The 12,338-nt window shown below is 47.7% G+C and overlaps 1 protein-coding gene and 1 long non-coding RNA gene across 8 annotated transcripts in view; both read left to right on the forward strand.

Annotated features, from left to right (window-relative positions):
• The first annotated feature begins 208 nt into the window (after positions 1-208).
• Positions 209-1,145, forward strand: LOC149307605 (uncharacterized). The gene is made up of 3 exons (XR_016282152.1): positions 209-292; positions 788-841; positions 1,070-1,145. It is a non-coding gene; the product is annotated as an uncharacterized LOC149307605 (long non-coding RNA).
• A 10,451-nt stretch (positions 1,146-11,596) lies between these two features.
• The window catches only part of LOC149307606 (rho guanine nucleotide exchange factor 10-like protein), a 49,739-nt gene continuing 48,997 nt past the window's right edge, over positions 11,597-12,338 (forward strand). For all 7 annotated transcript variants that reach the window (XM_089534079.1, XM_089534082.1, XM_089534084.1 and 4 more), the window contains exon 1: positions 11,597-12,202. The gene's annotated coding sequence lies outside the window, so the exon portion shown is untranslated. The remainder of the gene's footprint in view (positions 12,203-12,338) is intronic.

Genomic DNA, 12,338 nt, shown 5'->3' on the forward strand with positions numbered 1-12,338 from the left:
GGGGGCACATATATCTAACATAGATATGTAGGTGTGCATGCAGCTGTGAACCCTTTCCTCCACATATGCATATCTGCGCACGCACACACACATACACAGAGGCACAGCCACACACTTTCTGCACATGCCAGGGCCCCCTTAAACGTTTTAGGTCATCTGTTAGCATTTGGATTGTGTGAATGTTAAAACTAAGACCTTTTTTGCCCAGTTCTAGAGTTGGCAGAGAGGGTGGAGAAGTTGGAGAGGGCCCTTGCCACCCAGGAAGCCACCCAGGGCCCTGCTTCCAAAGACTGTAAGTAGATACCATTAACATCCTAATTGCTTTCTGCAAGGCTGGCAAGTGGTGAAAGTGCCACACGCCTCACCAGTTAATGCAGCCTAAGTGCAATTATTATGTGTACACATGGGGACACATACATCCCACATAAATGTGAAGGCATATATGTAGATAAGCACCTTCCTTAGAAATGTAAGCTACATGCAGATATACTAAAACAAGGAAGGTAATGTATGCGGGTATATACTGTACCTACACATTAGGACACATATCTCTAACATAGATAACATAGATGCAGATATATACTTACACATGGGAGCACATACCTCTAAGATACATATGCAGCTATGAACCCTCTCTTCCACATATCCATATCTCCACACACACACACACACACACACACACGCACAGCCACACACTTTCTGCACATGTCAGGGTCCCCTTAGGCATTTGGGGACATCTGTGGGGATTTGTATTGTATTGATATTAAGACTGTCCTTTTCCCCCCAGATGCAGAGACGATCCAGAGGCTGGAGAGGACCATCGCCAGCCAGAAATAGGCCTGTAAGTAGACATCATTAACATCCTCTTTGCCAACCAGTCAATGCAGCCTACCTAGACTTAATAAGCCTATACATCGGGACACATACATGAAACATATATATGTAGATATGCACCTTCCTTAGAAAGAAATGTAAGCTACATGCAGATATACTACAACTAGGAAGGTAATTCGCCACATCTGGGCATGTGTATGGCAGTGATATTGAAAATGGTTCCCTTTTTCCACAGTGGACAAGATGGCTGAACGACAAGCGAGGCTGGAGAGGGTCCTCGGCGAATGCCAAGCTCCTCTGCCATAAATCCGTAAGTAGACCACACTCCAATCCCTGGTCACAGTTACAACGGTCTCAAGGGGAACCAACCGAGACCAAAAACGTTATCGCCCTGACTTTCTCCTCTCTTTTTTGCAGGACACAGGATCCTGCGCGGAGCCCCGTTCCCAGCATCCTGTATTTTATTTCATTACTTAATTTCATTGTAAGGCTTGACCGAGGGTCAGGGCCACCTTTCTGTTTGCCCTCCTTGTTGGCACCTAGTGTAGCTCCTTTTGTTGCGGAGGAATACAGGCCCACCTCTGCCAGTAACCCAGATACCTGAAATTAACAGCAAGGCACAATCAGGGTGCAATGAGAGTGTTGGGAAGGAGCCATAGCATGTGCTGTCAAAAGGGTATACATTTATTCTCCCTCTCCCTGTTATCTTCCCAAAGAAATTGCACACATTAAGCTGCCAAACAACAGAGCCAGATGATGTCTTTCTTCCAATTCTGCTTTCTTTCCTCCTGAGGCAGCAGGCCTTCTTATTTGACTGAATGTACCAGAAATACGGGCACCTATTCTAACCAATTCTAACACCAAATTCACCAAGGCATATGTGAAACTTCAGTGCTAATTGGGGGAATCTAGTGAGTTTTGTGAAATCACTTAGGCGGGTTACAGACCGCCCTTTCCCCGGTGTATCGGGGCCTCAGCTGCCAGACCAGCAGCCTCCGAGGCCCCGATCCGCCGCTTTCCAGGCTGCGGGGAAGCGGCAAAAGGCCCCTTCCCCACAGCCTGAAAAGGGGTGTCCTTGGGGCTTCAAGCCCCAAGGACACCCCGCTGCGGCGGGGAGGAGGAGAAAGGGGCCGCTTGGCCCCTTTCTCCCTTGCTTCGCTGGGCGCAGCCGTCTGAATGCTGCGCCCAGCGACGCAAAGCGGCACCGCAAACCAGGAAGTAGCTCCGAAATGGAGCTCCTTCCTGGTCTGCGCAAAGGGCGCACTAAGCGCCCTGGCGCGGACCGACGACGTCACGTCCGCGCCACCCCATATAGAGGCGGCGCGGTCGTGATGCTGTCATGGCGGCCCCCATGTGGAAGGGGAGCCGCCATTTTGTACGGACTCAGTCCTTACTAGGGTTAGGGGGGTGTAGAAGCACCACACCTTCCTAACCCTAGTACAGACTGACTCCGTACTTTCATGGCGGTTTATAACCCACCTAGGAGAGGGAAGAAAGCATTCAGTACCATAATTAATTCATTAACAAAGTAATCCAAGCTAAACACATAGGCATCTGTTACAGCAAAGGATATTTATATGCGTTGTCATTTCATGTCATTATATGAATTGTCTTTTCAAGATAAAGAGCTCTAGGAAACATGAATTATGACTTCCTACTTCCCATTAAACTCTGAGGTGCATTTACAAAGTCTTCTTTTGATATGCAGGGAACTTCCCTCCCTCCCTCCCTCTGAGAATTAAAGCTGTAACCAAGTGTTTATTCATACCCTGTTGCTTTTTCCTGCAGAAGGGCCTTAATTGTGGAATATTAAAATGCTATGCAAATAAAAGTTCTTTTATCTGTTGTACAAGAAAAGCAAATAACTGGAAATGCTGAGAGCAACATTGGCCGTTCTTAGCATGAAGTTCATTTGCTCTGAGTGCTCTAATGACAGCATACAAAGAAAGAAACATCATTATCTCCTTCTCCCTTGGTTTCATAGCTGTGCATTGAAAGGGTATTATTTCAGTGAAATGTTTCTGGGCTTCAGCTTAGAGAGAGGAAAATTTGGATCATGGTTTCACTCTTGAATCTTTGGGTTGCTTTTGTTCACTTGAGTAATATTTTGAGGGTGGAAAATCCTCCTGTTTCGACCGTGGGAGAAATGGAGACTATACTGAAAAAGATAAGGAAAGCACAGCTTTTTCTTTGGCACAGGCTCTTCTTTGGATTGTTGCCACGATTGCCGAAAGCTTCTGTCCCTGAGAAAACACACTGTTGTCACACACCTGTCTTGAAGTATTTCATGAGGCCGTATTATTAACTCTTCCAAAAGCACTATTTGGAAAAATTACATTTTTTTTTTTTTGGGGGGGGGGGGTACAACTTGCAGAATTTCCCAGCTAGCACACCCAGTTTGTGGGGGCTGTAATCCAAAAAGTAACTTCCAAAGTTTATGAGCAAATAAATTGCCTTGAATAGAAGTCTAGTGTCTAGATCAGAGATGGCGAACCTTTTCGAGGCCGAGTGCCCAAACTGCAACCCAAAACCCACTTATTGATTGCAAAGTGCCATCTCCCTCTGGCTTTCTCTCGAAAACTCTGTGCTGGGGCGATGGCACATGTGCCCACAGACAGGGCTCTCAGTGCCACCTCTGCCACGCATCCCATAGGTTCGCCATCACTGGACTAGAGCATCCATAGGTTTTGGCATCCATGAAGGGCCACTTCTAATTGGTTGGACTGCAATTCCCATCAGACTGGGAAGGGATTATGGGGACTGCAGTCTTAGAGGCCAGAGGGGTGCCTTTCACTCCTCCAGTGCACTTAATGGGACTAGAGCATCCATAGGTTTTGGGATCCATGAAAGGCCTGTTCTAATTCCTTCGACTGCAACTCCCATCAGACTGGGAAGGGATGATGGGGACTGCAGTCTTAGAGGCCAGAGGGTTGCCTTTGACTCCTCCAGTGCACTTAATAGGACTAGAGCATCCATAGGTTTTGGGATCCATGAAGGGGCTGTTCTAATTCGTTGGACTGCAACTCCCATCAGCCTAAGCCAACAATAGCCAGCCAGGGATGCTGGGGACTGCAGTCTCACCAACCCTTTCACTCCTCCCTTGCATTGAATGGGACTTGAGCATTGTGGCTTTTGGGATCCACAGCTACCCTTGAATGTTTTCTGAATAATAATAATAATAATAATAATAATAATAATAATAGCAATCACAATAATACTAATAATTAAGTGTACATCTTTTAATTGATAAGAGAGAGAGGGGGGGGGTCCTTAACCTTTGGAAATGCCAAGCATTGCTGGCCTGAAGGGCTTGGTTTGGAGAAGGGAGGCTCAGGTGCATGTAGATGCAACCCTCATCATCATCATCATCACCAACAGCTGAGTCTCCATAGACTTCGGTTTGATCAAGTTCTGGCTCATAGAGAACATTCCTAATACAAGGCTGCCATCTAGTGGCGACTCTAGAGCGCTGCAGCCTCTTTGAGCTTCCTCCAAAGTCCTTTGGATAGACCTAAGGAGAGAGAGAGGCGCTGAGGTCGAGCAAGAGATCGACCTAAAGAGAGAGAGAGAGAGAGAGATCCAGGGAGAAGGAGACCTGCTTCCTTTGGAAAACCCTTCAGATACATTGAGGCAAAGGGCCCCCCAAAGCAACCCCGGGTCCAAGCCCCTTCTGTCTTCTGGGGATACATAGGGGGCCCTCTATAGCATTGGGGGGTCCCAGTCCTTTAGAGGTCCCCCAAAGCCCCCCCAGTCCAAGCCCCTTCTGTCTTCTGGGGATACATAGGGGGCCCTCTATAGCATTGGGGGGTCCCAGTGCTATAGAGGACCCCCCAAAGCCCCCCCAGTCCAAGCCCCTTCTGTCTTCTGGGGATACATAGGGGGCCCTCTATAGCATTGGGGGGACCCAGTGCTATAGAGGACCCCCCAAAGCCCCCCCAGTCCAAGCCCCTTCTGTCTTGTGGGGTTACATAGGGAGCCCTCTATAGTATTGGGGAGCCCCTGTCCTATAGAGGACCCCCAAAGCCCCCCCCCAGTCCAAGCCCCTTCTGTCTTGTGGGGTTACGTAGGGGGTCCCTCTATAGCATTGGGGAGCCCCAGTCCTATAGAGGACCCCCCCAAAGCCCCCCAGTCCAAGCCCCTTCTGACTTGTGGGGTTACGTAGGGGGTCCCTCTATAGCATTGGGGGGCCCCAGTGCTATAGAGGACCATCCCAAAGCCCCCCCAGTCCAAGCCCCTTCTGTCTTGTGGGGTTACGTAGGGGGTCCCTCTATAGCATTGGGGGGCCCCAGTGCTATAGAGGACCCCCCAAAGCCCCCCCAGTCCAAGCCCCTTCTGTCTTGTGGGGTTACGTAGGGGGTCCCTCTATAGTATTGGGGAGCCCCTGTCCTATAGAGGACCCCCAAAGCCCCCCCAGTCCAAGCCCCTTCTGTCTTGTGGGGTTACATAGGGGGCCCTCTATAGTATTGGGGGCCCCAGTCCTATAGAGGTCCCCCAAAGCCCCCCCAGTCCAAGCCCCTTCTGTCTTGTGGGGTTACGTAGGGGGCCCTCTATAGTATTGGGGGCCCCAGTCCTATAGAGGTCCCCCAAAGCCCCCCCCAGTCCAAGCCCCTTCTGTCTTGTGGGGTTACATAGGGGGCCCTCTATAGTATTGGGGGCCCCAGTCCTATAGAGGTCCCCCAAAGCCCCCCCCCCAGTCCAAGCCCCTTCTGTCTTGTGGTGTTACAACTCTCAGCATCCTGGGAAGGGATGATGGGGACTGCAGTCTTGGAGAACCAGAGAGTTCCCTTTCACTCCTCCATTCCACTTAATGGGACTAGAGCATCCATAAGTTTTGGGATCCATGAAGGGCCACTTGTAATTGGTTGAAGTGCAACTCCCATCAGCCTAAGCCAACAATAGCCAGCCAGGGATGCTGGGGACTGCAGTCTCACCAACCCTTTCACTCCTCCCTTGCATTGAATGGGACTTGAGCATTGTGGCTTTTGGGATCCACAGCTACCCTTGAATGTTTTCTGAATAATAATAATAATAATAATAATAATAATAATAGCAATCACAATAATAATTAAGCGTACATCTTTTAATTGATAAGAGAGAGAGAGGGGGGGTCCTTAACCTTTGGAGATGCCAAGCATTGCTGGCCTCAAGGGTTTGGTTTGGAGAAGAGAGGGTCAGGTGCATTGAGATGCAACCAACATCATCATCATCATCATCATCATCATCATCATCATCACCAACAGCTGAGTCTCCATAGACTTCGGTTTGATTCAGCTGTGGCTCCTGGAGGAGAATTAGGCCAATCCCAGGGCCTTGTTCTCCCCTTCAAGCCCCCGGTCCCTGGCCTGGAAGCCGCAGGGAGTGGGGCTCAGTGGCTGGAGCCAGCCCCGGAGGAGGCCCTTCCCAATGGGGGAAGCAGAGCAGGGGCGGCCTAGTGGTCAAAGCCAGAGCCTACCCCTTTCTCTCCCAATGAGACTGGAAAGCCCCCCTGAAAGCAAGAGAGATAAGGATGAGGAGGAGGATGGTACTCTTGGGCTGGAAGAGGCCAATGCAAAGGGACCAAAGCTTTTGGCTCAAAACGCTTTGGAATGGAATCCCCATCATCCTCTGGCCTTCGGGGGCGGGGACGACCATGTTTTCCCGGAGGTGATGGGAACTGTAGTCCAAAAGCCATGCCTAGGGACCTTGTAGTCCTTGTCAAGCCCACACACCCAGACCTGAGCTGCTCAGGGTTCAGGGGGAGCAGCAGGCCTCTTGAACTGCAGGACCCATCATCCCCCTTCCTAGGGATGGTGACTTGAATGTCAGTGTAGGGGTCTTGGAGGACACTTTCCATCATCCCCAAGCCTTGGAGAGGCCCTAGGCCTAGGGTATTTGTATTTTAACGAGGTTTTGGTGCCCAAAGGGCCTTTCAGGGGAGCCCTGGAACTTAGGGATCTCTCTCGCTGGATCCATCTCTGGAGCTGGGTCGATCCTGGCTCGATGTAGAGGACGCAGTGCCCTGAGTAGCCACACGAGGGCGCCCTTGTATTAGGAATGTTCTTTATTGATCAAACCCAAGTCTTTTGGGATTCAGGGGATTTTCCCATTGGCTCCCCCAAAATTAAACTAACCTAATTAAAACAATGTAATGTTAAATACAATACAAATATTTAACAACAACAACAACAACAACAACAACAACACATTTTAATTTTTTATGTCCCAAAAAGAGACCCAAAGTGGCTCGCAATATAAAAGCACATTAAAACAAGTTTTTTTAATTAAAAATTAAAATAACCTGATTTAAACAATGTAATGTTAAATACAATACAAATATTATATAACAATGATAACCATAATAATAACAACCATAATAATAGTTTTATTTTTATGCCCCCCAAAAGGCCTGGGAGGTTCCTAATAATAATAATATTAATAGTAATAATAACGTTATGCCCCCAAAAAGGCCTGGGAGGTTCTTGAACTCGCAACCCTGCTAGATGCTAGAGAAGAAGGTTGGTTTAAAAGCCATCTTTGCCTTGCCTTTATTATCTTGCATGATGCAAACGGGGACATTTTCTGGAGGGCGTTGGCTCAAAAAGGGCGTCCTAAAAAGTTTGCATTCTCCGATTTCTTCGTGGCACACACCTTTGTGCAACACAATAGCCCTAGTTTCTTGCAATGGAAAGGATTAAGGGGAGAACAACAGAAAGATTGTGCCTTGTTTCAGGGTCACGGGTGCGGATTCCTGCACAACTTTGAATCGGTCACTTATTTGCAAGGAATGGATTGGGCACGGATCATTTACTCCTGTTGTCTTCTTGTGTCACTATAACCTTCTGGTTAGGCAATAACCCAAGTTGAATCTCAAGTTGTGTTACCTGCACAACTCAGAGTCTCAGAGATTGTTAAGCAAAGCCAGAATTGCAAAGAATGCAAAAAAGGACAAGTATCTATGAATGTAATGCCTGCTATGAGTATCTGTGCCATCAAGTCAGCATTGAATTATGAATTTTATAGGGCTTTCTTAGGCAATAAAGACTCAGAGAGATGGTTTTTGCAAATTCTTCCTCTAAAATAGAGCCTCCAGCACCTAGGGTTCATTGGCGGCCTCCCATCCAAGTGCTATCCAGGGCTGACCTTGCATAGCTCCCAAGATCATACAGAATCTGGTGCCTTCTGTGTGTACCTACAAGTCGCATATTGACTTATGGTGATCCCCATTAATTTTGTAGGGATCCATTGATGGTCTCTCATCCAAGGACTATCCAGGGCTGACCCTACTTAGCTCCCAAGATCATACAGAATCTGGTATCTTCTGTATGTACCTACAAGTTGCATATTGACTTATTGCTACCCCCATTAATTTTGTAGGGTTTCCTTAGGCAAGGAAGACTATGGTCTTTGCAAATTCTTCCTCCAAAACGGAGACTCCAGAACCTGGGATCCATTGATGGTCTCCTATCCAAGGACTGTCCAGGGATGACTCTGCTGAGCTTCCAAGATGACATAGGATCTGATGGTGCCTTTAGGGTATGTGTGCATATGTGTCTTCAAGTCATTTCCAAAGCCCTAGATCCCTTTTTTAAAGGGGGAAATAAGGTACTCATAGGTCTGGTTGCATGGAAAATAGCCCAAGGGGGGTCTGTGACAATACAACGGGTTCAACGGCAAAAAGCACCGACCGGTTGTAGCCAGGCATGTTGTTGCAAACTCCATCTGCCCGTCTCCTTGTTGGTCTTGTTCGGCTGGTTCTTCCTCCAAACCAGTTTATGACTGTTGACAGTCAAACATTGTGGAAGACTTTTAAGTACCAGGTTATGATGTGTTTGTTATCCGGCGGCCTTCAGCATTGTCTGCGCAAAAACCGGGTGGAGGCGAAAGCTGCGTGTTTGAGACATAACATCACCGAAGGGACACCCCAAGCAAGGGCCATCCGTTCCAACCCTATTCCGCATCCATGCAAGAAGACACAGCCAAAGCATGCCTTGGAAGATGATGCCCATCCATCCTCTGTTTGCAGACCTCCAAAAATGGAGAGTCCACCATCCTCCCGTCTGGAGAACTTGTGGGAATTGTGGTTTCAAGGACAGATGCAGACATTGAGTCCAAGGGTCTTGGACTACAACTCCCAGTGACCTGGCTGGATGGAGACCTTGTGGGAATTGCAGTCTTCCATGCCTCTTGAGCTTGGGCTCCATGGGTCTTGGACTACATGGACTCCATAGGTCATGGACTACATGGATTACATGCGTCTTGGTCTTGGATTCATGAGTCTTGGGCTACATAGACTGCATGGGCCTTGGTCTTGGACGCCATGGGTCTTGGACTCCATGGGTCTTGGACTACATAGACTACATGCATCTTGGTCTTGGACTCATGGGTCTTGGATTACATGGACCGCATGGGCCTTGGTCTTGGACGCCACAGGTCTTGGACTCCATGGGTCTTGGACTACATAGACTAAATGGGTCTTGGACTCTATGGGTGTTGGACTCCATGAGTCTTGGTCTTGGACTTCATGGGTCTTGGACTCCTTGGACTCCATGGGTCTTAGACTACATGAACTACATGGGTCTTTGTCTTGGACCCCATGGATCTTGGACTATGTGGACTGCCTGGGTTTTGGTCCTGGTCTTGGACTCCATGGGTCTTGGACTACAACTCTCAGGGACCTTGTGGGAATTACAATCCTCCCCAAAGTCACTTAGACCTTCACTGTGAGCTGGAGCCCATCTCGGCTGACGTACTGCAGAACCGGCGAGGCTTAACACCATAAGCCCAGTTTGTGTGCGTTGTGCGCATGCATTGTGCATCATGAGAAGAAATCCTTTGAGGGTCAGAGATGAAACTAAGACAAGCCCCCCCTTTGCCTCTGCTTCGAAAAGGTGCCTTTCTCCATCCCTTAAAACCTTTGCTATCGCGCAATTTTGACATTTCCAGGGGCTTCTTAGGAACTCCCAGACACATGTAATCCACTCCTCTGGGTTGCGCCAGTCTGCTATCTCTGAAAGGAAAGTCGCTCTCAAATCCCCATTGATCTCCCATCCAACAGATTAGATTTTAAAAGGCATATACTGTATATATATATATATATATATATATATATATTTGCAAAAAATTGAAATCTTTTAGCCCTTTCAGTGTTAATTCCAAGAACGCGTGGCAGCAGTTCCTAGAGATAATCTTATCACACTTCTGCTTTGAAAGATGAAGCAACTTCTTCCTTTTCGGAGTGTCAGAGAAGCTTAAACCTCTTCTTTGGAGGCAGATAAAGGGGGGAAAAGTAACTGATGGAGGGAAGAGAAAATAGGCAATATCCAAATGATCATTTGGATTGCTCCAAGACCTCCGTTGCATAGGATTAGCTTGGAACAAGTTACCTTTTTGTGGACCGTCGCTTCCAGAATCCATGCCGGGTTTGGATAGTTTGCGGTTCGCCAAAAAAGTAACTTTTCCAAGATGTACCTCTGATACAGATTTAATTAATAAATAATTTAAAAATACATAATTAAAACCATTATTTCAAGCAATATAAAAGGCCCAAGAGACCTGGAGGATGGACACATTTTTGTATTGTATCAGAACCGTAATCCACTTATTCAGGGTCAAAGTAGGGATTGTTATCCCTTGGAGACCTAAGGCATATGAATGGTGTTAAACTGGTGTTGTGTCAATAAATGCATCTTTAAGACCTGGAGTTTTTATGAGACTGTTGGAATCGGTTTATTCTTCTAAGGCAGTTGATATATCCTTTTTCTAATATTGAAAATGTAAGCTCTCTCATCCCCGCTTTGAATGCAAACTCCCTTTCTGCCCTTTGGACTCAGTTTGCAGCGATCGAAGTGATGCGAATTCGGAGAGGGGGAAAGCAAGGGGAGAAGAGAGAAACCGGGGCATTTTAAAGCCAGCGGGGAAAGCAGGGAGGCAAGAGGATCCATCGCGACCATCCTTGCCAAATTGGGACCCTTGGAGGGTACGGCAAACGTCTGGAAAATATACAAACACAACACTGGAAATAAGAGACAAGGTCTTGCGCGTGCGGAAGTGGAGAGTTAGTTGGGAGCCTTGTTGGTTCTAGATCTGTGCAACAACAGACATTAAGAGAAGTTGCAGGTCGAGGTTTAATGATGCAACTTCGTTTCCATACACAAAGGGTTTGTAACTTGTATTAACATCCTCACATACCAATGGCATATATATGTTTGTCCCTGGTTTCCACTCCACCAAACGCACCTGAAGAAGTAGACTTAAGTCTAGGAAAGCTCTTGCTTCTAACTCCTTCCTTTCCGTTCGTCTCAAAGGTGCTGCAAGATCTGTCTGCATACTGATTCTACCGACTAACATGGCTATATCTTTGAATAATTATAATAATATAATAGTAACCAAATGCATCTGAGGAAGTAGACTTTAGTCTGGGAAAGCTCATGCTGCAAAGTCCTTACTTCCGGTGAGTCTCAGAGGTGCTACAAGATCTCTCTGCATATTACTATTATTGCATCTAAATGCATCTGAGGAAGTACACTTAGACCTAGGAAAGCTCATGCTGCCAACTCCTTTCTTTCGCTTGGTCTCAAAGGTGCCGCAAGCTCTCTCTGCATACTGTTTCTACCGACTAACATGGCTATGTCTTTGCATGCTAGGAAAAAAGCAGCAACAGCAGGGAGCTAGTTAATAAACCCAGAATGCTGCTGCTTCTGCCCTCTTTGAACCCGGTGCCAAATCCGGACCGCCTGGATCCGATTTGCTAATGCGCTGTCCTCCTTCCAAACTCCATCGGCGTGTGACGGATGGGAGGCCAAGGGCTGACAGAGCTCTTTGGAGAGGGACTGAGAGAGAAAGAGAAGAGAGGGAAGGAGGGAATGAAAGAGAGAGAGAAAGAAAGAGGCTGGCCCTGCACAGGCGTCTCTCATGGCCTTCTGACGTAGGTCTGACACATAGAGACAGCTTTGGCTTGGCCTCCTTTTCCTCCTCCTCTTGAATATTCATGGCTGCTGGACTTCTGGGGAACAAGAGGGAAGGCCACACATTCGCTGCCATTGCCTCCATGCAAGGGTCAGCTCTTTGCTAATATTTACCAAGAGGTCAGTAGGTGCAAAGCCAAGGCGCATCATCGCAGCATTGGTTGCTCTATATACCTCTTCTTTTGGGAAAGAAAAGCAAGGAGGCACACTGCCAAAGCATTGCAAAAGCATTGCAAAAGCGAGGCCTAGGTTTGCAGCTTGGGCGACGATGATGGAAGGAGGCGAAGGAACCGTGGGAAGAAGGGGCATGTGCGCATGACATGCATCCGAGGGTCTCTTTCATCGGGCGCATGGGGGGAGAAGAAAGGGCCGCTTAAGCCATAGCAGCATGGAGAGCCCTTTGTAACTACTCCGCACAAAAGGAGGTAAGTGGAACGAAAAACCTCCTCTTGTTTTTTGCCCCCCTTCCATCAATTCTGCAATTCTCTGGCTCTGTTTGTTTGGTCGCGCCAGGGATGTTGTTGTGGCAGTGACAGATTGTGGGAATTTGGCCGGCGTACG

The sequence above is a fragment of the Sceloporus occidentalis genome, unplaced genomic scaffold (assembly GCF_023333645.1).
Source record: "Sceloporus occidentalis isolate IW3139 unplaced genomic scaffold, rSceOcc1.0.p SCAF_8, whole genome shotgun sequence".
NCBI lineage: Eukaryota > Metazoa > Chordata > Lepidosauria > Squamata > Phrynosomatidae > Sceloporus > Sceloporus occidentalis.